The sequence below is a fragment of the Macrobrachium rosenbergii genome, chromosome 4 (genome assembly GCF_040412425.1).
Source record: "Macrobrachium rosenbergii isolate ZJJX-2024 chromosome 4, ASM4041242v1, whole genome shotgun sequence".
NCBI lineage: Eukaryota > Metazoa > Arthropoda > Malacostraca > Decapoda > Palaemonidae > Macrobrachium > Macrobrachium rosenbergii.
This window is the reverse complement of record NC_089744.1, coordinates 59702173-59730003: the sequence shown is the minus strand read 5'-3', so window position 1 is coordinate 59730003 and position 27831 is coordinate 59702173. Positions and strand designations below refer to the sequence as shown.

Here is a 27831-nt window from a genome sequence, read left to right as displayed (position 1 = left end):
ACATACATATATATATATTGCTATATACGTACATACATACATGCTCACAGACATTACATTTGTAATATATACATATATGTATATATATATAATTATATATTATATCAACATGCCACTTCCCCCAATAATAGTGGATCCATAGTAAAATATCAAAACAATATTCACGGCTACGGTTATATAGTAATTTATGTGCTGTATCATGGATGAACACCAAATGCAGAAAACTTTCATAACATCAACCGTCAATCCCAAAAAACAATGTGCTAATTCCGTCGATTTAGCACGCCCTCTCGTGCTTTTGATATTGAGGCCTCTCCGTTTAAACATCTTTCCACACCACTTACCACTTTTTCGGTCTTTTACTCCCTGTCCTCCCAAAACTTCTAGATTATAAACGCTTTGTGCTTTTTACCATCCCATCGTCCTTTATTCTTTACACGTGACCAAACTACCTCAGAGCATTCTGATCCACCTTTTTATCCACGAAAACGTTCGCCGCATCTTTTTTTCCTTTTTTTTTCTTTTCGCACTCAGGTTCTATACTCTGTTCCATATATATATATATATATATATATATATATATATATATATATATATATACTGTATATATATATATATATATATATATATATATATATATATATATATATATATATATATATATATATATATATATATATATATACAGATATATGTCTATGTACGTATATTGTGGGGGATGTGTATCGTCTATGTGATATGTAGAGAAAAATGAGAAATAGAGAAGGAAGAGTAATTTCCCTTCATTCTTCTACAGTAATTAAGAAAGGGAACAATGCTGCTGCTTAACATATGTAAAATGTTAAATAAAATATTGCAATTATCGTACAGAATAATGGCATTACATAAAAGTGTTAAACCCAAAACGGCTCAAATTTTGACCCCAACGAAAGTCTCCTTCTGAAAACAAAAATCTGATTTTAACGCCCTTTCTAAAAAAACAAGAGCCTAGATATAAAAAAAATGAGAAAAGTAGAACGGAAAGAAAGTCTGGAGTTTGCTAATAAAAAAGAGGTGAATGACAAGATGATATTTCGCAATTTGGGAGACTTTTGTGTTGTCCTAAGAATGACTCTTCAAAAGGAGGAAATTATGAGATATCTTTTAATTAGTTTTCTCTAACTCCCACTTTAATAACATGGCCTTCCTCCAGACGGGACCTTTGATCAATTATGTGGACTCCCGTAAACAGGCAAATGAAGGTAAAGTATTTTTATTATTTTTAAAGCGGAGTCGGACGCTCGAAGTTGCAGACGATAAACCCTGAGGCTATGTCACAGATGAAAGCTTATTTGTAAGAAGGCATTGGCTGAGAGGATGGAGATTCTTTTTTCATTCTCTTGAACCACAGTCATGGAAAAATATCAAAGGAAAAAATGCTGTACTATACATTACGCAATCCCGTGGAAGGCTTACAAATTAACAAATAAACTGAGCTCTCTTTTTAAATATTACCTGTTAAATTATAAAAAGAGAACCATGCATATGGAAGTTCGGAGTGTTTAATCTATAGAACAGAGAGACAAACCCATGCTTGGCTATCGGTCAGTCACGGCTAAGACTGACACCATGTTGCCTCGGGCAAGTTGCTGAGTAAACTTATACACACCTGTCATACAAACCACTAAAACTCTGAAAATGATGGACAGATATTTAAAATTTCAGCATCACTAGATTCTGCAAACTTACCGTTTCGTTATATAAAAAATGAGGTAACATATGTAGTACAAGACAATACACATAAACACACACACATATATATATATATATATATATATATATATATATATATATATATATATATATATATATATATATATATATATATATATATATATATGTGTGTGTGTGTGTGTGTGTGTGTGTGTGTGTGTGTAGAATCTACTGGTCACTTTTACCAGACACATATATAATTCTAATAGCCACAACGTCCTCTTAACTTCTCGAATTCTTCGCTTTTTGGATATGCTTGTAACTACAAAGTCGTAAGATCCAAACGCAAGAAATTGAAGAGACTTTGATTCCCTGTCGCGGGAAACGAACCCGCGTACGCGACCGGGCATCAAAGTCTCTTCAATTTCTTGCGTTTGGATCTTACGGCTTGTTAGTTACAAGCATATCCAAAAAGCAAAGAATTTGTGCCGAGAAGTTACACACACACACACATTGTATATATCATAATTATACACACACACACACACACACATACACATATATATACACACACACACATATATATATATATATATATATATATATATATATATATATATATATTTTTTATAAATATTGCTGTTCGACCTCTTTTCACTGCCTCTTAGTAGAATAGTAAATTAATTTTCTCTTAAAGCTAGGAACACAACGCCGATTTCTCGCATCAAACTAAGTTCGCCAACCGACCGAAGGATGGGAATTTTAAACTCATATGCTTCATAGAAGGGGGTACGGTTTTGCTACGCCAGACCTTAGATATACTGTCCTTAAAACCCACTTTTCTTTGACCTATGTACTGGAGAGTCTGTTATTTTCCAGATGATACCCGCGACCGTTGCCCAAAGTACGCTTGGGGGAGGAGCCTCAAAGGTGACGCGACCCAAGTCAACCCGACATTGGTGACTCTCAGCTCAGCTAACGTAGCAAACGGACATGTTCAGTGCCTTCTCTAATCACTCCTGGTTTCTCCCCCTTTGCCTAGAGGAGAAAGGAGGCTTAATGCAACTGATCATTGGGTAATTTGACCCAGAGGTAAGTCAGACTGTGACAATTACTCCCAGTTTCCTTCCTCTTCAACTGAATCTCTCATTTTTCTTGTTCAAATTTTCTTCTCTTAAAAAAGCCCCTAACTAAGAACCCCTAGTAAAGCATATTCCCTTTATGAAGTCATATATTAATTGCATTCAGTGTCTAGTGGAACAACAAAACTTACCCTCCGTGGCGTTAAAAGTACTATTCCTGATGTAAGATTCATCCCTTGTGATTAATTAATTACTAGTGAGAGCTTGTTTAGTGCAAGATTGTTATCTGGATACTTATTTTCCAGACGAGTGTATAGTATATACCTTGAGCCTGTAAATTCCCTCTTGCTTGGAGAAGAGTCTGCATCGTCACTGAATTCAGCGGCTTTATAAAAGCGATTGAAGAGGCTTATTAAATCTGTGGCAATCAGTTCATTTAGCACTGAGGTATCCTTCCTGATTAGGACTAACATTTTGAGCTGCTGTTAGCTCCAGTAATTAATCTATTTCCTTTCATTTTACTTTTGTTGAGACTAGTTTTCAGTAAGTTACTTAATTAATCCACGTGGTTGTTTAATAAACTTATATTTTGTAATACTAGTTTTCAGCTGGCGACCTTATCCATTTTATTATCTGGCCTTTAGAGCTTTGTTTGTCCCTAATTGGCAGAGTTACGTGGGTCTTAGGAAGAGCAAGGTAAAATAACTCCAATTAATTGATTGTTAAAGTAAATAATCGACCGACCCCCATAATAATGTCTATATATATAAAATATATGTGTTTGTGTATACTGTCTTGTACTACAAATATTACCTCATTTTTTATTTAACGAAACGTTGGTAAGTTTGCAGAATCTAGTGATGCTGAAGTTTTGAATATCTGTCCATCATTTTCGGAGTTCTAGTGGTTTGTATGAGTTTAAATCGATACACACATGCTTATTTTAATTCAAATAATTATATATTAATTCATTTACTTGTATAAATACATGTACTATACACATACACAAATGTATAAATAAATTTATATAAATACATATATTCATATACTCACAACCCCCTGACACACATATATATTTATATATATGTTTATATGAGTGTATTTACATAAATCTAAGTATACATTGTGTATGTGTATATGTATATATAAGTAAATGAATTAATATATAATTATTCTAATAAATATAAGCATGAATGTACGGATTTCAACTAAATTATTTGACATATTTGGCAAGTTAATAAGAGAAAAAGAAATATCTATGAAACGAAGTAAGACTGTTGAGCCAATTCTTCATAGAAGCGAAGTGTGGATGATGAATACAAATAAAAATGTCTAAAACTCCCGAGATGAATTTTTGTGTAGAAAGTGTGCAGTAAGGGAGACTGGGAAAATTGAAAATGCCCAGCAAAAACGGTAGGTGGCAGGACGGGCCAGAGTGTTTTGAGATCATTTTGAGATGAATTTGACACGTGGATGAAAAAAAATTACGATTTGGAAGAGTAACCAGAAAGGAGTAGAGGAAGGCTTACAAATTGCAGGATAGGCAGGGTGGAAGAGGTACTGCAACAGAGGGACCTTAATAGCCACGAAGCGGGGGAGCGCGTAAAGGATAGAGGTGAATGGTACAGAATATTTACGAATCCTCTTTGATACGCTGCAGATGAACCTTTTATATAAGTGTACGAAGGAGCAAGTGATAAAAAAGCTTCTTTCACAATGGGAAATAGTTTTAATTATATACATAAATATATATATATAAATATATATATATTAATGTGTTTGTATATGTTGTATTTGCACCAGGGCAATCATTTATATTTGTACAGTGAGATCCTCTCAACACAGTGAAACGGAAAGATCGGAGTTATAATACTCTGTGTAGTCATGAAATGGTTAGCCTATGAGTAACAAGGATTTTCATAGAGAAAAGGTCAATACAAGAGGAATTTTGATGCCTCCCTCGCTTTTTTCTATCTCTCGCTATCGCTGTATGTGTATGTATATATATATATATGTATATACATATATTATATATACACAGTATGTATATATATATTATATATATACAGTATATATGTATATATATGTATATATATATATATATATATATATATATATATATATATATATATATATATATATATATATAATATAATGCGAAATAGAAATGAATGTGAAAATACTATTATGAGCTTAGCTAAATGCGTTTCTGTGAACCTGGGAGCACTCTTTAGGAGATCATTGCTCCTTTAACACCTATTTATAATCACTAATCAGTCTTTAAAGGCTTTACATAATGGTCGTTTGCGGCTGCCTGTGATTTAAATGGAACTTCCCTATCCTTGTGCAAGGTACTGCTTTCATATCTGAGATGGTTCCTTCCTCAATTTTCTTGATAGTGTAGAATTAGTGGTTTTCCATCCAGTATATAAACGTTCCATGACTACCCCCCTACCCTCCCTCGTCAGTTGTGCAGAACAGCGCGTATATCCCCATATACAGTATGAAAGCCGCAATTAGCAATGTGTCTCAACTGCAACCAAACAAAATTAAGCAGACATATGAGTCATGTTCTGAGCAGCTAAAAGCTGCATAACCACAAAAAGTAAATCAGCTTAAGTCACGGCTGAATCTGAAGTTTCCATTCATAAAGCCTTTAATTCCGTATTCCCAAACTTATTCATTATACGGTATCTGTTTCATCTTAATCAGACAGTATCCTGAAAAATTATACTGAAGGAAAAACACAATACTACGAATTTTTTCCTGAAAATTAGATGCTTCTCAGCAATAGCTTTTTTGCCCATTGATGACGCGGAAGATGCCCATGATAATGAGGTAATACCTGTTGAGTTCATCACACATTTTGATTTTAATAATATAGGCGTTGTGGGAAGACTTGCTACTGGGCGGAGGATAGAAACCCTGACATTTTCTACTGTCGTATGGAATGCCAACCACCGAATTATTCAAGTCCTCCCAAGAATAAATAATCTTTTGGAAGTATTTTACGTTGCTTAAAGGGCTCTGCAGGAGCGTTTCATTAAATATTCGAAAACTCATAAAACTCTGAAAGAGGAGAAAGGTATAATTCAAGTTAAAATTATTCAGCTTCTTGTAAACAGAATTGCTCAAAATCTGCAGGCGTTTTAAGTGATTATTTGTTTCAATACTGAATAAATCTTATTGTTTTTACCGTATCTTTTTTTTTTTTTACATTGTGTTGGAAAAAATTCTTTTCTGAAATTTATTTTTCATTTTCAAATTTTACATTATTATTTTTACATACTATTTTACTTATTTTTTTTTTTACATTTTTTACTAAAAGTTGACGAAATGACGTTCCAAAAAATTGTCGAACGCAAAGAAGTCCGGCGAAAAGACATAGCACCGTATAATAGGCATTAGTTCCACTTACAACTTACATGAATCAACGGAAGTCCAAACTTGATCACAACTGCTATAATATGGAGTATCTAAAGGAAGAAAAATCTTGCTCAACTCTTGGAAAGCAACCCATTTTATGTTTCAGCAGGCTTTGCAATACGTAAGCTCACATTGTCTGGTTGACCCAAGAATTTAAAACTAGAGAAACGACTCTGGGATAATCAAATTAAAAGGAAGATGCAAGCACCTCTTTCAAGCCTACAGTTCGCGAGCAATGGGTTACATCCAGGCAACAAAAGATTCTCAGTTCTCGCCCTACAGTCAATGTTCGAATCGCTGCTTATCTAGAGGATTCTACACCCAATAGTAATTTAACGTTAAAGAGAAGAGTATGAAGATGCATACCTACCTCTTCTAAATGGTCTTGAGACCTCACTGGCCGGAGATGCCAAGATATTGGCTACATCAAACAAGCAAGGGTGTATCAAGCACACAATTCAAGTGGCTTCTCTTACTATACCTGAGGTGATTAAACTCAGTATGCAAAAACTGGAGATGATAGTGCCAAATAAAAAGGCGGGGTTCATTTTGGCTGCTTACAACAAAGAACAACAAACTGCAGTCTCGAAGGAATGAAGTTAAAAAGAAAAACCTACCCTTGATACCTGATGTTGAGTGGCTTAAATTTTCATCGGATCATGTCTTACTGCGTATATTTTCTAATTGCAGTTTTCCTTCAAGAACTTGATTTCAGAGTAAACATTACTTTACGCAACACAATGCACCAAAAGTGTTATACCTAGTTAAAACATTTCGATGTGTCTCTTAATTTTCTTGTGATGACCACCTAATTTTTTAAAATTTCTTTTTCATATGCTTCTGATATTGAAAGAAATCATAATCCACTTCAAACGAATTCCATATGATTATATGTTTATTTATTAAGCATTCTGCTTTTATTTTAACTTTGTTTTGCCGAGTTGCAAAAAGCTGATAACAAATTAGAGCTTAATCTCTTCTACCTTGACTATCATTCCTAAAGCCGCACAAAGAGCGTCATAATAATGCGTTCTGGGAAGCGGGAATTAGAGAAAATGTGTAAAGTTTGCATATAAAATCTGCCAAAATTGCTTGAATGAGAGAGAGAGAGAGGGGGGGTTAGGACGGAGGAGAAAAAGTGAGAGTGAGAGAGGGAGAGAAAGGGGGAAGAGAGGATGTGAGAGATGGATGAGTGTAATCTATGAAGCTGTGAACATGTTTGACAAAACGGATTTGAGAATCATTACCTTAAGCTTTTCCTTCAACTTTGCGACCTTTCAAATCCAGGAGGTTAAAGATTTTTGTCTCCAAGTCTATCCGATAACCAATAAAGTCATTTTTGTGGAATATTTTTCTACGCTATGACCCTTAAAGAGCACCTACAGAGAGATATATCTGGGCCATATAAACTGAAAATGAAATTTATCTACAAGATGGTCGGAGACTAAAAAGTATCATAGACGACAGATAGATAGATAGATAGAGAGAGAGAGAGAGAGAGAGAGAGAGAGAGAGAGAGAGAGAGAGAGAGAGAGAGAGAGAATTTTACCCCCAGACCGTTATAAGTGGTACCCATTGTCAGAAACAATGAGGACAGAGTTTAGTCTCAAATCGTCTCAAGAGGGCCCCAGCATGGCTATCATAACAACATTATTCCACAAGGAGCGTTCCTCAGGCCACACTTCTATTGCCAACCCGAAGGGGGCCACCCCACCCCACCCCTACCCCTTTCGTTGGCTGTCCAAATGTTCGGGGACCTCAATGGGTTATCGATACAAGACACTGGTCCCCGCCAACACTCCATCGCGGTATCGGATCTTTTACCAAGAAAGAAAAGAAAAAAAAAAGAAAGAAGGAAAATTGAGGGGACTCAATCCCCTTTTCTCATCTTATCAGAATACCATTTAGTGAATGATATTGGTAAACTTTTTCCTTTCTTCTTATATCGGCGAGAAAGTTGTTTTCCCTGATGGAAAAGGGATCGCGCTTTATGGCAGTGATTTGGATTTTTTTTTTTTTTACCAAAGACGTCAAAGAAAGGGAGAGGGAGGCTGTACAACTATCTCCGCAGTGCGAGTTAAACAATTATGATGACATCTGATTTGGGATGATAGAATATGACGCGATAGTTTGGGGAACGGGACGTTTAATAACTAGTCAGAGTGGGCAACAGTGGTGTCTGGATGTTATTTGTCAGTTTTTGTTGGATGGACGTCTAAATAATGAAACCTGGCATGAAGACAAAATTTCACTACTATGGAAATACTGGAGCTAAAAAACTATTTACTTTCCTGTTTCTAGTGCTGGCATGTCATTGTCTCCCTTTTGTGTAACTACATATATGCTTTTAAACACCAGCTCTTAAAATATTAGTAGCCATATAACATGTGGCACTGCGTGACCGAAAGGTCTGAATATGCATACAATCAAACAGCTAAAATATTTCATGATGATGATAAACAAAACGTACATAACCACATGTTATTTCGTTTCTGTTGGGTGGATAAAATTCGAAGGTCCACGTCAGGACTCCAATTCCTTTTCACATATTGTCTTATGGGATGGGCCTGAGCTGGCATAAGACCGGCCTAAGCTAAACCGGCCACCAGTGTATAGTCAAAAACTAAAATCGGTTATCGCTTCTTGATTGCGTTAATTCCAAAATGACGCACAAACTTTCATTACTTTCACTTAATTATGTATCGGTAGAGGGAAATTAACGAAATATGATTAATTTTTGTAGAGATTACCAAGCTACATCAGAATTATTTTCCCAATCATTGGTAAAGTTACAATAACTGATAATCGGCGATGATTTTATGAAGGTTTATCAATATCTTATTTTAATCTCACAGCATCACTTCTTGGTAAGAGAACATACAGTTCTTAGCCAGCTTATTAAACCAAAAACAGCAGCTATAACATTAACAATGATAATAATATGAACTTACAGTTTTTGTATTATTCCAATAATGATAATCTTGACAATGCACGGAGAACTACTAAGGATGAACAAACATCAATCTTAACGAAGGCATTCTAAGCCATAGGATTTTAGAGGTTTATAGTGGTATCTTTCAGCGGTGAGAAACTTTTAACACCATTAAGCAAGACAAAAGGAATGAAACAAAAAAGAAAAACAGGATGTGGGAGTCCGTTCCAGCGACACGGTTTGATTGCTCATTCGAAGCCTAAATAGAACAATATCTGTTAAACTATGAATGTTGCCTTTGTTTTCAAATCCATACTTTTTCTCATGAGGTAATAATTACTATGAAAAACATTGTCATATTAATTAAAACTAATAGAAGTAATCTATCTTGTTTCGATAGGAAAAAAAGCATATACTTCTTAAAAAGCCAAGCCTAAGAGAGAGCTCATCTTTAAAGTACCCCATGTCCTTGAATGTTAATTATAAAACTCAACGTATCACTAACTATAATGCAGCAATGTGTCTTGCATTTCCCGATAAGGCAACAGTCATCGTTAGAAGTCTCTAAGTCTCTTCGAAGGAAATGGCGCGAATAAAACCAATTACCGCAACTCGGCCTAAGTTAACAGTGACTTGGCGTAACAACAGCTCTTTGGGATTGTAAGTGCCCGCACTGACGACCCCAGGAAATGGACAAGAGCGCGTATTGATCACCTGGCAGTTCTAGAATCCTTGGTGCCACCATCGAGAATAAATTAGGGAGGGCGGTAATTATTACAATTCCGCGGTATTCTTGGGTCTAAGTGGGGTTTGCTTTCCCCTGTCATTAAGGTTAATTGTTGGAGAATCATAATCACCCCGGTGTGCTAATTACATATTAATTACGGACCCCTTGTTTCGCCCTAATATACATGGAGACCGTGTGTCAGAGGCGCATAGATCGAGTTTAATACCAGAATTAATTCTTTAATAATACGTACACAGACACGCACATATATAGACTACCTACACACACACACACACACACACACACACACACACACACACACACACACACACACACACATATATATATATATATATATATATATATATATATATATATATATATATATATAAATAAGACTTCCACGTACAATTTTAGCCCTGTTAATACCTTTTTCTGTAAAGGAAAGGTTAGTTGCTGGCTGGCTCTTTTTTCAAGGATATATCAATCAGCCTCAGAAGAGTAATGCACAGAACTGAGTGTTCATTTTTCAAAGATATGTCGGTCAGTCTCAGATGAGTAATGTACACAACTGATGAAAGCGTTGAGTACGAAGAGAAAATGAATATCTTTGTATAAAAGCCTGACATAAACCTGGAATGGATTAAGTTAAGTCATATAAGGTCAGTGTGATATGTCTAATCCGCTACTACAGCATCCTATTTTGGACTTTCCTTTATTTGTTGCTTGGTGGTACCGTGATTATATATATATATATATATATATATATATATATATATATATATATATATATATATATATATATATGCATACATACACACAATGAGTGCAAATTTAACATAAACTAAAAAGGCAACAATACATATGAATTATGACAGTTTCTACTTATCTTTTCCCTGTCATGGTTTGAATTTAAACAAAATATATTATTCTGTGTTCTGGCATATATATATATATATATATATATATATATATATATATATATATATATATATATATATATATATATATATATATAATTGCATGATAGTGCCTTGTAATATGTATATCATTCCATGATTCTGATATATTTACTGTTCTAGTTAGAATGTATTCTGTGTAGTGATAATAGTTGTTGAAATATCATATGTAGTGTAATGTCAGATCTCAAAAGAATTAATGATTTAGATAACTTAACAGTGTAATTTAGAATTAACATAGTATATCCACATGTGTGTGTGTGTTTCTGCTTTGTTTTGCTTTGATTGTCATCACGAAAGATAACATGTCGACGGGTCAGGGAAACAGTGGGTTGCACAACCCTGAAAACCAACTTTGGTTCTTCAACTTGTTTTAAAAACATGCCATTTATGATTAGCCAGCTGCAGTCTGTTTTGGTCGTGTTAAGATTTCGTTAAAAGCTCTGTCCCATACAATTTTCTGGTAAAGACGTGTACCTTTTTGAGAAATACGAATGAGTTGTTGCACCGAAGCACATGGCAATTGCATCATGTTTAAGATTACATTGCTGTGATCACGTATTGTTCTCGCGCACTAGTTTTGGCCCCAAAATATTTTGCTCAGGAAGTGGCGTCATCTTCCATTTCTAGATTTTTCCTTGTATCTCGTTCCCATAATGCCTTAATAATGACATCATCTGATTGTTTCATTTGTACCTGGAATCTTAAAGTTTGCTCATTCGGATTACTGAGACCTTTCGTGGAGGCTCTCTCTCTCTCTCTCTCTCTCTCTCTCTCTCTCTCTCCAAAAGAGAGAAGTTATTAACGTAAAATATCTGTGTGGTCGTTGATATAAGTCTTAGCTCTTGAGATCTGATAGTACTGGTAGCAAGTGTGTATATTTGTAACGGTGCCTAACAAAAAAAGTGTTTTGTGAATCTTGAGCAGCTGCATTTTGGGTGATTTTGCAAAAGTTTTCACAAGCTTTTGTAAGGTAAAGTGAATTTTACTTATTATTACCATGGTATGAAAAGGTGTATTAAAGGAGAGCTTTAATCAGCTCAGTGGTCTGGTAAAACTAAGGTATACTTATTGTAAAGGATTTTTGCCTTGGTGAAATTGTTTTTGGTAAATCTTTTGCGTATTTTCGTGTGTTCTTGTGTTTGCAATCTCTTAATTTTTCACATTTTATGTAGTGGTGATTTAACATTTACTTACTCAGCAATTTAAGTATTTCTTAATAATTTAATATTGCATACTTGAACTAATTTTCATTTACTAAGATTTTCTTTTCAAATCTTGAGTAATTCTTGATAGTTTAAATTTTGCTTGATTCAGTTTCTTGATAAATTAACCTTTGCAATTTAACTCAAGAATTAATTAAATTTTGTGTTGTTTTCAATAGTAAATTTTTTCAGACTGTGAGGTCTAGTTATAAATTCTGAATTTCAAAATAAATGTTTGTATTTAACATTTAAAAAAAAAAGTGTTTCATTTATTAACCACCAGTGGATAGGATTAATTGTGTGCATAAGGCAAAGTGATAAACATGTTTTGTTCCTCTAGTTTTGCTGAAGTGAACTAAGACCAGGGAAACAGTCAAAGTTGTTTGATAGAGTGATGCCCTTTTACTTTAGTATATTTCTTGTTTAATTGTTGATACCTCACACTTCTTTTGATAAACTTAGTCTGATTTTTCATGTGATTAATAAACTTTTTAAGGGATCACTGTTGCCTTTAGAGTACTCAGTCATAATTTTTATTGTTCTGAGAGTTCAGGTATCTGGCTTAATTGAGGTATAATTTTGAATACTGTGATTAATTGTGTAATAATCAGGTACTCGGAACATTTCGTGACAATATATATATATATATATCTATTTATTTATTCATGTCTATCAAACACTACCTGGAAAATTGAAAAACGTTTACAATCCTGACCAGTGTTGTTTTTTTGCTAACGAGGCCATTTTCAGAGGACTGATATAAAGTGGTAGACATTCAAAATATATATAGTATATATTATATATATATATATATATATATATATATATATATATATATATATATATATATATATACTAGCTGGGTAGTACATACAAACAAGCAAACGGTTGGAAGCCGAATATTTGCATCTGACAGGTGTCTGTAGGGCGAATCCTACCCTCATTAACGATTTAAAAAGGACTCGTACGATAAAACTAAAGATGTGTATGCTAGATTCCATGTAAATCTTGTGATAATTTTTATATTGGTCAAACTGGAAAAGTCCTGGAAAAGAGAACAGAACAGCATAAAATATGTGCAAGAAATGCACAGATGAACAGGGGAATTTTGTACATGTCTGTGAAAAAATCGTACAATCAGCTGGGCAAGAGCAAAAAAGAGAGTCTATTCTAATGATGCATGCACTGGAAAGAAACATCATTGTGTCTAGTTTTATAAATAAAATTTCCTGTAAGAACATGAATAATAGTCGTGGGATGCATATATATGATCCATTAATCTCGAAAGAAATATGCAAGAAGTTTAATTTTAATGAAAGTACTTGAAAAGCTGGGAAAACGGAAGCGAGGCTCCCAGGGATTTGTAAATTTTTACTTGTCACTAATGAGGGTAGGACTCCGCCCACAAACACCTGCCAGGTGCAAATACTTGGTGTTCAACCGTTTGTATGTTCGTATATACTGTCTCGCTAACATATATATTATGAATTTCTACCACTTTGTATCAGTTCTCTGAAGATTGCTTAGGTAGCAATAAAGCTGACACCAGTCAGGATTTGCATCCGTTTTCCGTTTTTTTCCGATGGTGTTTGATATACAAAATCACGTGTAAGAGTGATTATAGGCATTTATATATATATATATATATATATATATATATATATATATATATATATATATATATATATATATATATATACATATATGTGTGTGTTTGTATATGTCTACAATTCTTGCATACACAAAAAATGTTAAATTAACATAAATCTCGGAAGACTTAGTTTTGGTCTTGGATTGCACTAGCAGCATTTACAATGCATCCCATTTGATCTTAAATCTTTTCATACCTATAAAGCTAGACAAGGTCAGTTCTGATCACTTTCACCTCACCGCCTAATTACTTCCATTGTATGTCAGGTTTAGCATTCTGCTGTGCTTCAAATGTATAAATCACTTTGTCAGCAGTAACATGTTGACAGTTTTAAATATTTTTTCACTATTGTAATCTGTATTTTGTAAATAAATTAATGGCTTGAGAATGTTTGAATGTTTGTTTCAAGTAATTTCTCTACACACACACACACACACACACACACACACACACACACACACATATATATATATATATATATATATATATATATATATATATATATATATATATATATATATATATATATATATATATATATATATATATATATGAATGAATTTTATCACATCACCGTGATTCATATACAAGCATCAAGCTACAAACGTCCTTTAATATCCAATTCAGTCTACCTCGGGAATAATATATTTTCATATGTTACCCGAAGGGGAATTTTTAGTTGATAATAAGTTAGTCGTCTCGTGGGCTCGAACCACGGAAGACAAGAACTCAGGACTACAGTGACGCGAATTTTAACCACACGGCCAACAAACTGCGTGAGAGAAACTATTAAAACTCGCAGAAACCGACGTAAAAGCGCTTGGATACCACTATCATATGGAAATTAATCAAATCACTTACTGGCACTACAAGGGAGATGGAGGAGCTAAGATATTGATCATGTACAGGAGGAATGAGAGGATTTTTTTTTTTTTTTTTTTTTTAGAATTTAGAACTATTCTTCATGAAATATCTTAAATTCGTAGGTTCGCAGTCGCCAGTGGTAGTGCTCTGAAATTTTGGGAGGTCGTAGCTATAGAGGATAAAAGGTACCCTTTGTCGTGATAATTCACGGTCTGACAGAGACTAGTAACGACCAAATGAGTGCTCTTGATTGTTCAGGCATAAAATTTATTCTAAAAACTATCATTACGCACTGAATATATTTATTTTACTGAACGAGATTGTTTTATTCTTTCTGATAAAGAGCATCGTTGTGGAACATGGTGACAACCTAAGTAGTGGAATGAAATAACAGGTTGTCGAGATTCTGATAACGAAAATTTTCGTATACAAAAGCCAAAGGAATTATCAAGTTCGAGCAAAAGGCAAACTGCAAAAGCGAAGTCCCGAGTGTACTACTTTCATTCTATGAAAATTTTCCATGATAGAGGGAGTGGTTTTGGCATTTATATAATTGAAGAAAGATAAAGTACAAAAAATAACGTCCACCTAGAGAAAAGAAGTAAGATGCAACCAGCTGAGAAAATAAACCTAATTTAACAGTATCATTATCCATACTACTCATGTAAGCCATCTTCCTACATATGTAAGTACAATATTACGATTTTCCCATACATTGTTCTAAAACTTTCGGCTTCAATTGTGGTTATCCTGGCTCATGGCACTATTATTATGAGGAAGCTTGAATCAACACTCAATAAGGAGGACTGCATGTTAATTTGACAAACTGTAGAGCTGCTGCATGTTAGATTTCTTTTGCACATATATTCCCAAATAAAACTTTGGGCTCTCCGCATTGCCACCAAACTGCAATATATGGCAGTTTTAAAAGCCTGTTCATGGTACTGCATTCTACCAAGATTGAATGAAAAGTCCGCTTAAACTAAAAAAAAAAAAAAAAAAAAAAAAAAATATATGGCAAAGACTGTGAATCTTAGAGGAGAGGTGACTTTGAACAATCTTCAGTTTACGCATAATGTTTGTCATAACTATCCCGATAGTTTTCAAGATTATTTTATGAATGACATCACCCTATCTTTATCGCTTCTTAATTATATTTCCCTTAAGGGGTGTGTGGTCCTCGTTTGGAGAAACTTGAATCCTCTTTTCCTTAAGATATTTAGATTCGCATTTGGTTTACTCATAAAATGGTTCTAGAGGAAGTCGAAAATATGAAACAAGGCTGCGAAATAAAAGGACTGCTGCGAGTGATGCTAGGCTTTCTAAGTTTAAAAACTTGTAGGAAAAGCCATTAGTGACACAGCAGATGTGCCTCAGGATGTTGCTCTATAAACTGATAACCTTGTGAAGAACACTGATTCATAGGAAGGTGGTTCGAGAACGGATATTAACACGAAAAAAATTGAATTAATGTTGGAAGCTACTACATGAAGCGTCATTATAATGTTATTATAGAGAAAGTATTGTAAAGTAATTTTCTCGTTAATAAGCCCAGCCATAGTTCTTTTACGCCAATTATATGAAAGGATAAATTGAACCTTGTATAATTCACAATATTACCTTTTCCAGAAGAAAAACAAATGAAGTTGTGATACCAGATAAGTCCAGTGCTTCAAAATTCGAATAATTATCTTTTCTTGATTGTGCTGGTGTATGAGGTGATATGAAAAATTCTTATGAAAAGTTCTTTAAAGCTACACTTCTGAGGCAGTTCAAACATCCCTCTCTCTCTCTAGCTCTTTGGGTGTCAGCAGAAGGAATTACCTGGCCACATTCCCTTAAACCCACTTTGCTTGTTGATCTACTAAGTGAATTGTGTGTCTGGTGGTTAGTCAATTGTTGGGTCGAGAGAGAGAGAGAGAGAGAGAGAGAGAGAGAGAGAGAGAGAGAGAGAGAGAGAGAGAGAGAGAGAGAGAGAGAGGGCGATGGGGGAGTAAATACACCGAAAATCAGAGAGGAAATAATAGCCTGGCAATCAGTACCCCATCTAAACGTATTATAAATATTTAACTAAAAACAGAGGTCTCAACAAGGTAGTCTTCAAGCTTCCAATAACGACCCCTACTTTCATATGGACAGCTTTGGAAATTTTCCAGCATTCAGTAATCGTTGTGGCACTTTTTATTTCTTTACTCTTCCCTATGGACTTAATGCTTTGATATAATAAGTTTAGTATTAGTGCAAGGTTAGAATTACTACAATATTTTTATCTAGTCCATCAAGCTGCATAAGTACTCTCAGACTTAAGTTATCCCTAAATATTAAATAGAAAATTTGTTGGTAGCTATTCTGAGAGGAACAGTTGCGCTCTGTAAGCAAAGGGAAAACAATTGCCCAGATTAGTTCTCAGCTGTCTCTGATGTATATCCATACATAAAGTCAAGCTGTACAGTCCTCATTGTGGGTATAACCACTCCGCGGGCCAGCAAAGATTTTGTTTAACGGAAATTCCTGATCTTTTTTTCATTGCCAGTTTAAGTCCTATGTTCTCAGCAATACATCTTAACCTGGAAACCTTTTAAGATAAGTTTACTGACTAAATTTTAGAGGATTTTTAATTTTTTTTATCAACACTCTTAAAGGATATTTAGAAAAGGGCTGGTAACTATAACCATTCAAGCAAATGCTATGGAGACAATAGCCTTTGCAAAATATCAACCTGTAACTTTAGGGTTATTTCCGGCAAACGAGAGGACACTACACTAAGAAAATACGAAGGGAAAATGTCTGTCTTGATAAAAGAATTTGTAATGGTTAGAATGAAACTTCTACTGGAATTTATCTCACCTGACGAGAAATTATCATCCACAGCTATTTATAACTTACTTGTATGCTATGCAATACAAAAATGCACGCACAAACACCTCTCTCTCTCTCTCTCTCTCTCTCTCTCTCTCTCTCTCTCTCTCTCTCTCTCTCTCTCTCTCTCTCTATATATATATATATATATATATATATGTATATATATATATAAATTTTATGTATAGGAAAACTATTTTATATATATATATATATAATTTGTTTATCTGTTTACAAATTTTACCAGTAAATTTGTTTTCTGTTTAATTTTTTACTTATTTCGCCTGCTTTTGAGCTTATGCATTTTCGTCTCTGCAACTGTACCATTATCAATAAATTCTTCTCATCCATACCTTCAGGACATTTCCTTCATGAGGACACACCTTACAAGCTCAAATCAGCCACCGTACACCACCATTTCACTTGTAATAACATTAACTCGTAAGTGTCTTTTCATTCTTCAGGTTCTTGGTTGCCCAACAGGCATCAAATAGCCACTTCCACAAGCATCCTGAAAAGTACACTTGTATCATTTAGCTCTGCCTCTCGTCCACATTCATCCAGTATTGCATTCACTTCAGACAACATCCCTCCATTTACATTCTTAATTCTGAAACCCACATGATCATTAACGTTTGTCACTGCATTTTTCTCCTTACAGAACTAATTATTCTTCCTACCGTTCTTGCTCACCTCGCCATTTGCTTATCTATTGCCCTCTTTTTCACACAACTTTTTTTTTTTAATGATTGCTTTATCCATCCTCCTGTATACCTGTACATGACCTGTCCAATTAAACATTGCTTGAATCCTAACGGGAATCATTCTCTCACTCCCCCTTTCTCCACACAAAACAGACACATACACACCACAATATATACATATATGTATATATATATATATAGTGTGTGTGTGTGTGTGTGTGTAGAAAGGGGTGAATAAGTGAATGATTCCCGTTAGGGTTCGAGCAATATTTAATAGGACAGGTCATGTACAGGTATACAGGAGGATGGATAAAGCAATCAAAAAGAAAGTGTGGGTGAAAAAGAGGGCAGTGGATAAAGGGGGAAGTGGGTGCATATGTGTGTGTGTGTATACGTATAGGCCTATATATATATACATATACAAATGTATATAGACATATGTACTGTATATATATAAACATGTTGATATACATACATACATACATACACACACATATATATATAGATACATATACACGCATACAAACACAACACACACACACACATATATACTTCTATATATTATACTTGCTGACCAACCTGGTGCTGCCTGGGAAAACTCTGAAGAGCTCAGAAAAATTTTCCTGCACCTCCTTGTACTAACTGTCACTTTTATCCAGGAATTACTGTGCTGACTGTCCCTTTTATCCAAATATTACAGTGCTGTCTGTCCCATTTTTCCAGATATTACTGTGGTGACTGTCCATTTTATCCAGAAATTACTGTACTAACTGTCCCTTTTATCCAAATATTACTTTGCTGACTGTCCCATTTATCCAGATATTACCGTGGTGACCATCCCATTTATCCAGGTATTATTGTGGTGACTGTCCCATTTATCCAGACATGACTGTCCTGACTGTCCCATTTATCCAGGTATTGTTGTACTGACTGTCCCTTTTATCTAGGTATTACTGTGGTGATTGTCTATTTTATCCAGACACAACTGTGGTGACTGTCCCCCAGGTATAACTGTACTGAACGACCCTTTTATTCAAGTATTACTGTGTTTACTGTCCCTTTTATTCAGGTATTACTGTGGTGACTGTCCATTTTATCCAGATACTACTGTGGTGACCATCCCATTTGACCCCCATTAAACCTAAACAGTCTCCCACTTAACTGAAACACCCCTACTAGGCCACACGCCCTACTAAACCTAAACACAACCCCCACTAAATCTAAACACAACCCCCACTAAATCTAAACACACCCCTTGATAAACCTAAACACACCCCTGCTAAACCTAAACACATCCCAACTAAACCTAAACACATACCGCCACTAAACACAAACCTTGATACAGAATCATTATTCACAAAAAAGAAAAGCATTTTCAATAATATATTTTTCTGGTATCGAGTACATGAAATAACCTATGATAAACCCGTAGTATATATTTACCACATAAACAAAGGGAAGGGGATGGGGAAGGGGTACGGATTTGAAACCTACCCTATTATCTCAGTTGGATCAAATGATGGCCACATGGCAAATTTTGTCTAGATCGGTCAAGCGGTTGCCATATAAGTTACAAAGGGAAGGGGGAAGGGGGATGGGGAAAGGGGAAGTGGGTACGGGTTTGAAACCTACCCTATTATCTAAGTTGGGTCAAATGTTGGTCACATGCCAAGTTTTGTCTAGATCAGTCAAACGTTTACCACATAAGTTGCAAAGGGAAGGGGAAGGGGGATGGGGGAATTGGAAGGGGAAGGTGGTACAAGTTTGAAACCTACCCTATTATCTAAGTTTGATCAAATGATGACCATGTGCCAAATTTTGTCTAGATCGGTCAAGCCTTTACCACATAAGTTACAAAGGGAAGGGGAAGTGGGAAGGGGGTACGGGTTTAAAACCTACCCTATTATCTAAGTTGGGTCAAATGGTGGACACGTGCCAAGTTCTGTCTAAATCAGTCAAACGGTTACCACACAAGTTACAAAGGGAAGGGGAAGGGGGATAGGGGAATTGGAAGGGGAAGGCGGTACGAGTTTGAAACCTACCCTATTATCTAAGCCGGGTCAAATGATGGCCACGTACCAAATTTTGTCTAGATCGGTCAAGCGGTTACCACATAAGTTACAAAGGGAAGGGGAAGCGGGAAGGGGGTACAGGTTTAAAACCTACCCTATTATCTAAGTTGGGTCAAATGGTGGCCATGTGCCAAATCTTGTCTAGATCGGTCAAGTGGTTACCACATGTTATGCTAAGTTCACACATTCACGCGTACAAGGCACGCATGCCACACATAAGTACGTAAACACAACGCAAATTAAATGTACCGGAAAGGGAAGCGACCGTTAACCACCTGGCCATGCGCCAGGGGCAGGAACTATCGACCTGCTCAAAACCCTGCGTGGGTGGCCAGGTCATGTCAGGTAGCGTGGCCCGACCCGCACAGCGTGGCGCCACCCGCGGGTTGACCGCAGTTACGCCCCTTACCTGGGGCCCACGCTGCCCCAGCGTGGCTGTCAGAATGGCGTGGGAGTAGGTCATGTCCGCTCTATCTTCGTCCCCATTACCAAGTATTGATGAGAGTAATATATCATGGATTTGAGCAATATCTTTTTATTAAATCAACTAAAATAAACGGAAGTACACAAATGCACAGGGCAAAATAATCCTGAATTGATACATTATTGATTTATAAATAAGTCCAAAATAAATACAGGAACAGAATAGAAACAATGTTAAGAGAAGGTACTTTCAAAAATGATAGAAATATCATATCAGAATAGATTCCATGTACAGAAATTATTAAAAGGGCAAAATAACTACAGGTCTCTGGTACGATATAGCTGGGTTTAACCCCGCAGTACGTAAATAACCACGTGACGTTTGCGTAACTCAGTTAAGAACGTTATTTGCTCTGCCACGCACTACTTCTGCCTGATCAGCGTCCACGTCACCCTTACGCATATTTGCGGCGCACTTAAAATCCAGTTGGGCGGGGCCTATTTTCTCGGACCAATTCTGGCTGTGTGTGCGCATGCGTGCCTTGATACGTGAATGTGTTAGCATTACAAACGGAAGGGGGAAGGGGAAGGGGTATGGGTTTGAAACCTACCCTATTATCTCAGTTGGGTCAAATGATGGCTACTAGCCAAATCTTTTCTAGATCGGTCAGACGATTACCACATAAGTTATAAAGGGAAGGGGGAATGGGATGGGGGAATTAGGAAGGGGGGTAAAAATTTAAGTTGGGTTAAATGATGGCCACGTGCCAAATTTTGTCTAGATCGGTCAAGCATAAGTTACAAAGGGAAGGGGAATGGGGTTATGAGAAGGGGAAGGGGGTACGGCTTTGAAACCTGTCCTGTTATCTAAGCTGGGTCAAATGATGGCCCCGTGCCAAACTTTGTCTAAATCGGTCAAGCGGTTACCATATAAGTTACAAGGGGAAGGGGAAGGGGAAGGGGGTGCGGGTTTGAAACCTACCCTATTATCTAAGTTGGGTCAAATGATGGCCACGTGCCAAATTTTGTCTATATCTGTTAAGTGGTTCAGATTTCTATAGCGCACGAACATGAAAACATTCACTTTTTATATATAAAAATATGTGCATGTGTGTGTGTATGTGTATATGCAGAAAGAGGGGAGTGAGAGAATGATTTCAGTAGAACTCGAGCAATGTTTAATTAGACAGGTCATGGGGTTTGGTGGGAACTTTGGTCATTTCCCTTTCCCGAAACTAGTGACAGATAATAGTGCATCTTCAAATAATATTATTATTACCTGAGAAACCCTATTTCCTAATAAATTATTTGTCATCTCTTTAATGCGAAATGGGAATTGCGACTGGCCTTTTATAGGTGACGTTTTCTGTGATATTAGTGCTTTTATGATGCTCTTTGCCATTACAAAAACGCATGTATATAATAATTGAAGCCTAAGGGGAAAATTAAATTTAAGAGTAATATTTTGCATTATTATTATGCAAATTAGAGGCTGTCCGTAGACAATATAATATAAGCTTCGAAATTCGTTGCTGAGTCCAGGTTAGCCGCCAGGTTTTCCAGCCAATCACAGAGCACCCTCACCGTCACGTGTTTATACGTCAAGCACATCAGCAAACAATACAGTAGGTCTCGACCGACCACCGCATAGCGTATCAAAAACGAGTTATATTCTTTTGACCAATGGTTAAAGATATCATCAATTCAAGTAACCGCCTCCGAAAACAGGAAATATATGTTTGTAAAATGTAACTACGGAGGTATTGTAATCATGTAATCGGTTTCACTATTTTTTCAGTTATTATCACTATATAGTAGGTGCATGCAGAGCTGACATCGAAAAATAGTCTTCAATAAATAATGTATTACAGCAACACTCCTGATGATGTCGGCCACTGATTGGCGTAATTCCATCTTATTCGAATGTAGGCTACAATAAAGCACTTCTTTATTTATAAGACATGGAACTATGTACAATAAATAATCCTGTAATAACTTGAATAATAAAAATATCCTTTCGAGTTACTAAAAAATAAACTTTAGTTCCAATGATTTGAAAAGTCAATACCAGTAAGAAATGCTGGTCAATATATACGAACCAGAGAAGGAGGCGGGCTGCGAGTTTTTCAGCTTAACATTTGGGTTAAGAGTTTAGGCTGACACTGAACTGTCGTCGCTTTTATCATTTCTAGTCCGAATGTTGTACACTTGTCACTGCCTTTCTTTCGTAGTGATCTCAGTAATAATCTTCCTTAAATTGCTTGTTTTATTAAAGTAAGTAGAAATCACGCCATAAGAATAAAGTGGGTTAGGCCTACAGTGCACTGGGCGGGGAAGGTAATGCAACAGTAGCTCTTTAAATTCTGGCGGGAGAACACAGAGAACTCGCCATTAACAAAGCCGGGCTGTATGTTATGGAAACCATGTGTACATCGATGTACAGAACGTACTTGTTCTATGTGAGAAAAGAAAGGCTACTACAGGCTAGCCTAATCAATATAATCGTAAACGTTCAAAATGCAGTCTCATGATTTTAGTTCCCCAGTAATGCTAAATGGAACACCTCGTTTCAAGCGGTTTTTGAAATACGCTTCTGCCTTTTCTCACATTCAGCAGTTTATTGACAATAAACAAAGAAAAACCTATTACCATCATCGGGCCCGGTTATCGGCCTGTTATTCTGTTGACAATGATATATATCACGAGTGGGCATAGCTGGTATTATCTGCATAGGCCTAAGTAAAAGAATGCATTCCTCCTTCTCTAGTACGAAACACAGCAAAAACTTATTTGAAAAAGTATTTGTTAATCCCATTTAGGGAAATACAAAAATCTAGTTTTGGGGAGCACTTGGAGATACATGTTTTTCTGTGGTGTTCCGGTTTCCCCTAAAACCGAGTAACAACAATGAAGGCTAAACAGCAATAAAGAAAAACTAACCTAACTGAAAATTGTATGCACTTTTCGATTAGCACTAACTTACGAAGCGGTAGGGTTATGTTATTTAATGTTACAAGTTTAATATGAAAAATACCGATCTTCCTCAAATAATCAATACTACAAAAAGTCGAGGCAATTTAAAAAAAAGAAGTAGGCGTATTCTTCTACATGAGAGACCTTTTAGAAAAAGTTCCTCTTTCTGTCTGTCTCTCATGTGTTGAATTTCATTTCCACCTCGCCTACGCCCCCCAACCTACAAATGATAAGCCTATATTTCCCATGCACATGCGTAGACTAGCATTATCCCCTTTGCAGTTAATCTTACTAGCACATAAGCCTAGGCCTATTACCGATCTTCACCAGTCGCACATGGTTTTCTCGTATTAGTGAATCGAATGAATGATATTTTATGTATGCCCTTTAACTGATAAAAAGTATCCATGCAAACCAATGGTTCATTCAGTTACCCAAAATGCTACATGCAACAGGTAAACCAAACTAAAGATAATGAAATGATGTAACAAATACCTGAATTACCAGGAGCACAGAAGTACAGAGTTGATGATTGTTCGGGTATGGCCTCTTCTTTCACTTTCCTTGTTTTTGCAAGGCATTAAGCGGTGGAAGTTAATGTTTTCACAACCAGCATTGTTTTTTGTGAGTCAGAGCAACCAAAAATAGCACATACCATTATGGCAGTCACGTAAAGAACCACGATCACATCAACACACGTCACGACACTTGACGCTGCAGTTCAGAGGAAGATGATGACGTCATGCGCAGAGGATTTGAAAACTGCACTTCTGCGCAACTCACCTTATCTTGCTCTGTCTAGGAACGGTCTCTGGTCGGTTAATTCACCGTGTCCCTTTTAGCTAATAATGATGTCCTACGTTCTCAGGCGACTGTGATATTTTTACTTTTTGTTTTTCCATTCCCTCTACTTTTTATCTTGTCCCATTCTCCCCCTTTTTTACATTTTCTGAGATACCGAGGAGACTATCTCACTCGGTGTTGTCACAAGGGCAGAACGCTTCCATCATAGCCCAGAATCCTGCTTTCCTCAAATGCAGTTCTTGTGTGCATTTTGCCAAGCAATAATTACCATTAAAAGTATATATATATATATATATATATATATATATATATATATATATATATATATATATATATATATATGTGTGTGTGTGTGTGTGTGTGTGTGTGTGTGTATACTGTACATGTGTGTGTGTTATACCATGCAAAACTGCTTTGTCCCTTCCAAGTAATTTAAAGAAAATTTATATATTAAATACCTTATGCGATTCTGTATTTTATTATATAAATAAATGCTAGACCTATTTCAAAAAATCTAATTTGTATTTCCGCTCAAGGCCGATACGGCGTAGCCTACATTTTGAACGTCTGTACTGTAGCTTAATTATTCCATATTTTTATCAAATATTAAAATAAATTGTTATGACGGATATGGGGGTTTTATTCCTTTCTTGCAATTATAAAGTCTCAGAACCTTAATTACCTGTCCCCCTTTGTTCAACCCCCATATCTAGCTTACTTAGCCGTTTCTTCTTCTTCCACGATGTAGGAGTACGGACTAGTTCATTTCCTTGAGAATTCTCTATCCTTATTAATCCCAGCGCTCCAGGGAGGCCACACTTCCCTGTTATATTTGGCAGGTATGAAAAACTCGAAGGACGAGAGGTGTGGAAACATTAAAATCTCATTTACCGGCAAATGAGATTTTAATGTTTCCACACCTCTCGTCCCTTGAGTTTTTCATACCTGCCAAATATAACAGGGAAGTGTGGCCTCCCTGGAGCGCTGGGATTAATAAGGATAGAGAATTCTCAAGGAAATGAACTAGTCCTTACTCCTACATCGTGGAAGAAGAAGAAACGGCTAAGTAAGCTATATATGGGAGTTGAACAAAGGGTGTCAGGTAATTAAGGTTCTGAGACTGTACAGTGTCTCGTGAAAGCATGCGCTTGTCAAAATCGATGAATAGGCAAATGTACGGGTGTCATGACGGTGATATACGACTGCGGAATAAGCGTGATACAAATAAATGAGATCTAGGAATATACGAAAGGAGAAAACTATAAAAAGAAAATTTGCAAGACATAGGTGGTATCGTTATAAGCGGAGTTTGTTGTCCACTCCTCTTGTTCTCTTTAGTCTGCAGTGCTCTCTATGGTTGAGAACGGGGGTTCGAGAACACAGTCAACGGACTCTCTTTACTCAATCCCCTTGGAGGGAGTAGCTGGCAAGGACTGTCAAGTTCTTGTCGTTGTTTCATTATGATAAGACCATCTTTCCTCTGGGTTTGAGGCCTTGGCTAGATAAATCCGCTGGGGACAACCTGAATGTAGGCGGTCTGATGTAGAAGAAAAAAATAGTCAATCAACTGCCAAGCTTTGCAGAAATCTAAAAGGAAAGCCACTCAAGCAAATGCAAACATTTCTTGCTGTTGTACAATATAAGTATTTTCTTTGTTGCTTATTTATGTTAAAAATGCATGTTAATGGTTATGATAAGAATAACAACAAAGAACTAACTTCGGCTACTGAACCTGTAACTTACGTGACTTCATTATGTTCCTTTATCTTTGACCAAGTTTGTCAATGGCTTCACTTTTTCACTTCGGTTTCGTATTTCGACAGTTATTAAAGAGAGCTCTGAAAAATCCGTTTTCAGACTGTAAACGTTTTATCAATGAAATAAACCTTCAATTAAATAAACTGGTGAATGAAATAGTATTAAGAACGTTGTCAACAGTTTTTAACTCAATGGTATTTATGTATAGTAAGTAAAAATTGGTTTTGCTGTCTTTATAGGTGTGTCATAATAGGATAGCCATCGGTAATACGATTAAAAATCTTGCACTTACCAAACCAGAATTATCGCATTTTCCAAACTAGAATTATAATTTTTTGCATTCAAGATTATCCTTTTGAACAGAACTGCAGTTAGTTTACGTATTGCCTTTATTTTTAAAATAATGACATAATGAGGAAGATTAGTGACTTAGATTTCCGATCCGACTAGTGACCCAGTTGAGCGAGCCCTACTAAATTCATTAAATTTTGACCATGGGCCGCTATGTTAAGCAACTACCTTGAAAATTATCGAAAATCATAATTTGACTCTATATAGTTGGTTTACAGAAAAGTTACAGTTGAACTTTTTCCACAAATATAATGATAATCACTGAAACCTCATCACAGGATATTAAGATAAACTATATATGAGGGGCGCGGCGTAACAAGGTGGCAAGCGCCACCGCGGCCGAACTGGTTTTTATTGTGAGCGAGCAGCTAAAGTACAGCACTATCCTGTACACACACTTTTGTCCCCTTATGTTACTGGCAAAAGGTTCGAAAATCCATGCAAAACAAAGGAAATTTCGCCCTTAGCGAGTTCTCACTGCTACATCATAAGACTCGTCATAAAAGGAGGCAAGCGGCAACCAGTGGAGGTGCGTGGGTGGATGTAGGAGGATGTTTTTGTTTTATAATATTTTCATGGAAATTTTACTCAGATATGTTATAATAATAATTTTAGAGCATTATTAGGATAAATATTTTAGGTTGTTTTCACAAAAACATGCTTTAATTGCCGTATGAAAACATTTTTATTGTGTTCATTAACACTTTACAATCTTACATTACCTCACTTTTGTGGTTGTGGCCGCTAAATGACAAAACATACTATAATGATTTTTGCATATGTAATAGGCGAATAAATTTCCTTTAAAATGAGGTATGATTCATAGAAATCGTTTGGCTGGTTTTTCTTTTAAAAGCGTTTTCATAGTTGGCAAACTTTAAATGCGTTTTTATCATTTTTTAAAAAACGGCGCTTGGCACCTTATTACACTGCGCCACTCATATACAGTCATCTTTCCGAACCTCAGAAACGCCACCATTAATTTCCAAAACTGAGAAAATATAAAAAAAATGGCCTTATCTGAGAAATAAGTAAATATTGTTGCCAAGTTTCAGGTAAAAAAAAAAAAAAAAAGGATTCGACATTGATTAAATAGGCCATCGCATTTCGATAATTCCGTTCTTAAACACAGAGAAGACGCAATAAAATGTTTTGACTTTTTGAGAAATACAGTAAACAAAATGAGGTTTCATGTACAGAGAATTCGCCTCTTTTTGTCATTGTAATAAGAAGATTTTTTATAACACAAGGATGAGACTGTAATGTAGTATTAAGAAATTATGTGATGAGCTATGGCGTTAACATTGCATATAGCTGATACTTCTATATTCTCACTTAAACAAAGTAAA

General features: G+C 35.8%; 1 protein-coding gene across 2 annotated transcripts in view; it reads right to left on the bottom strand.

Annotated features, from left to right (window-relative positions):
* LOC136835035 (T-complex protein 1 subunit gamma-like) overlaps positions 1 to 27831 on the bottom strand; it is a 772440-nt gene that overhangs the window by 401648 nt on the left and 342961 nt on the right. Inside the window, exon 1 of one of the 2 annotated variants that reach the window (XM_067098157.1) lies at positions 24065 to 24311. The exons of the other annotated variant lie outside the window; for it this stretch is intronic. The gene's annotated coding sequence lies outside the window, so the exon portion shown is untranslated. Of the gene's footprint in view, positions 1 to 24064; positions 24312 to 27831 lie in introns of those variants that run through there. 2 annotated transcript variants of the gene reach the window in all.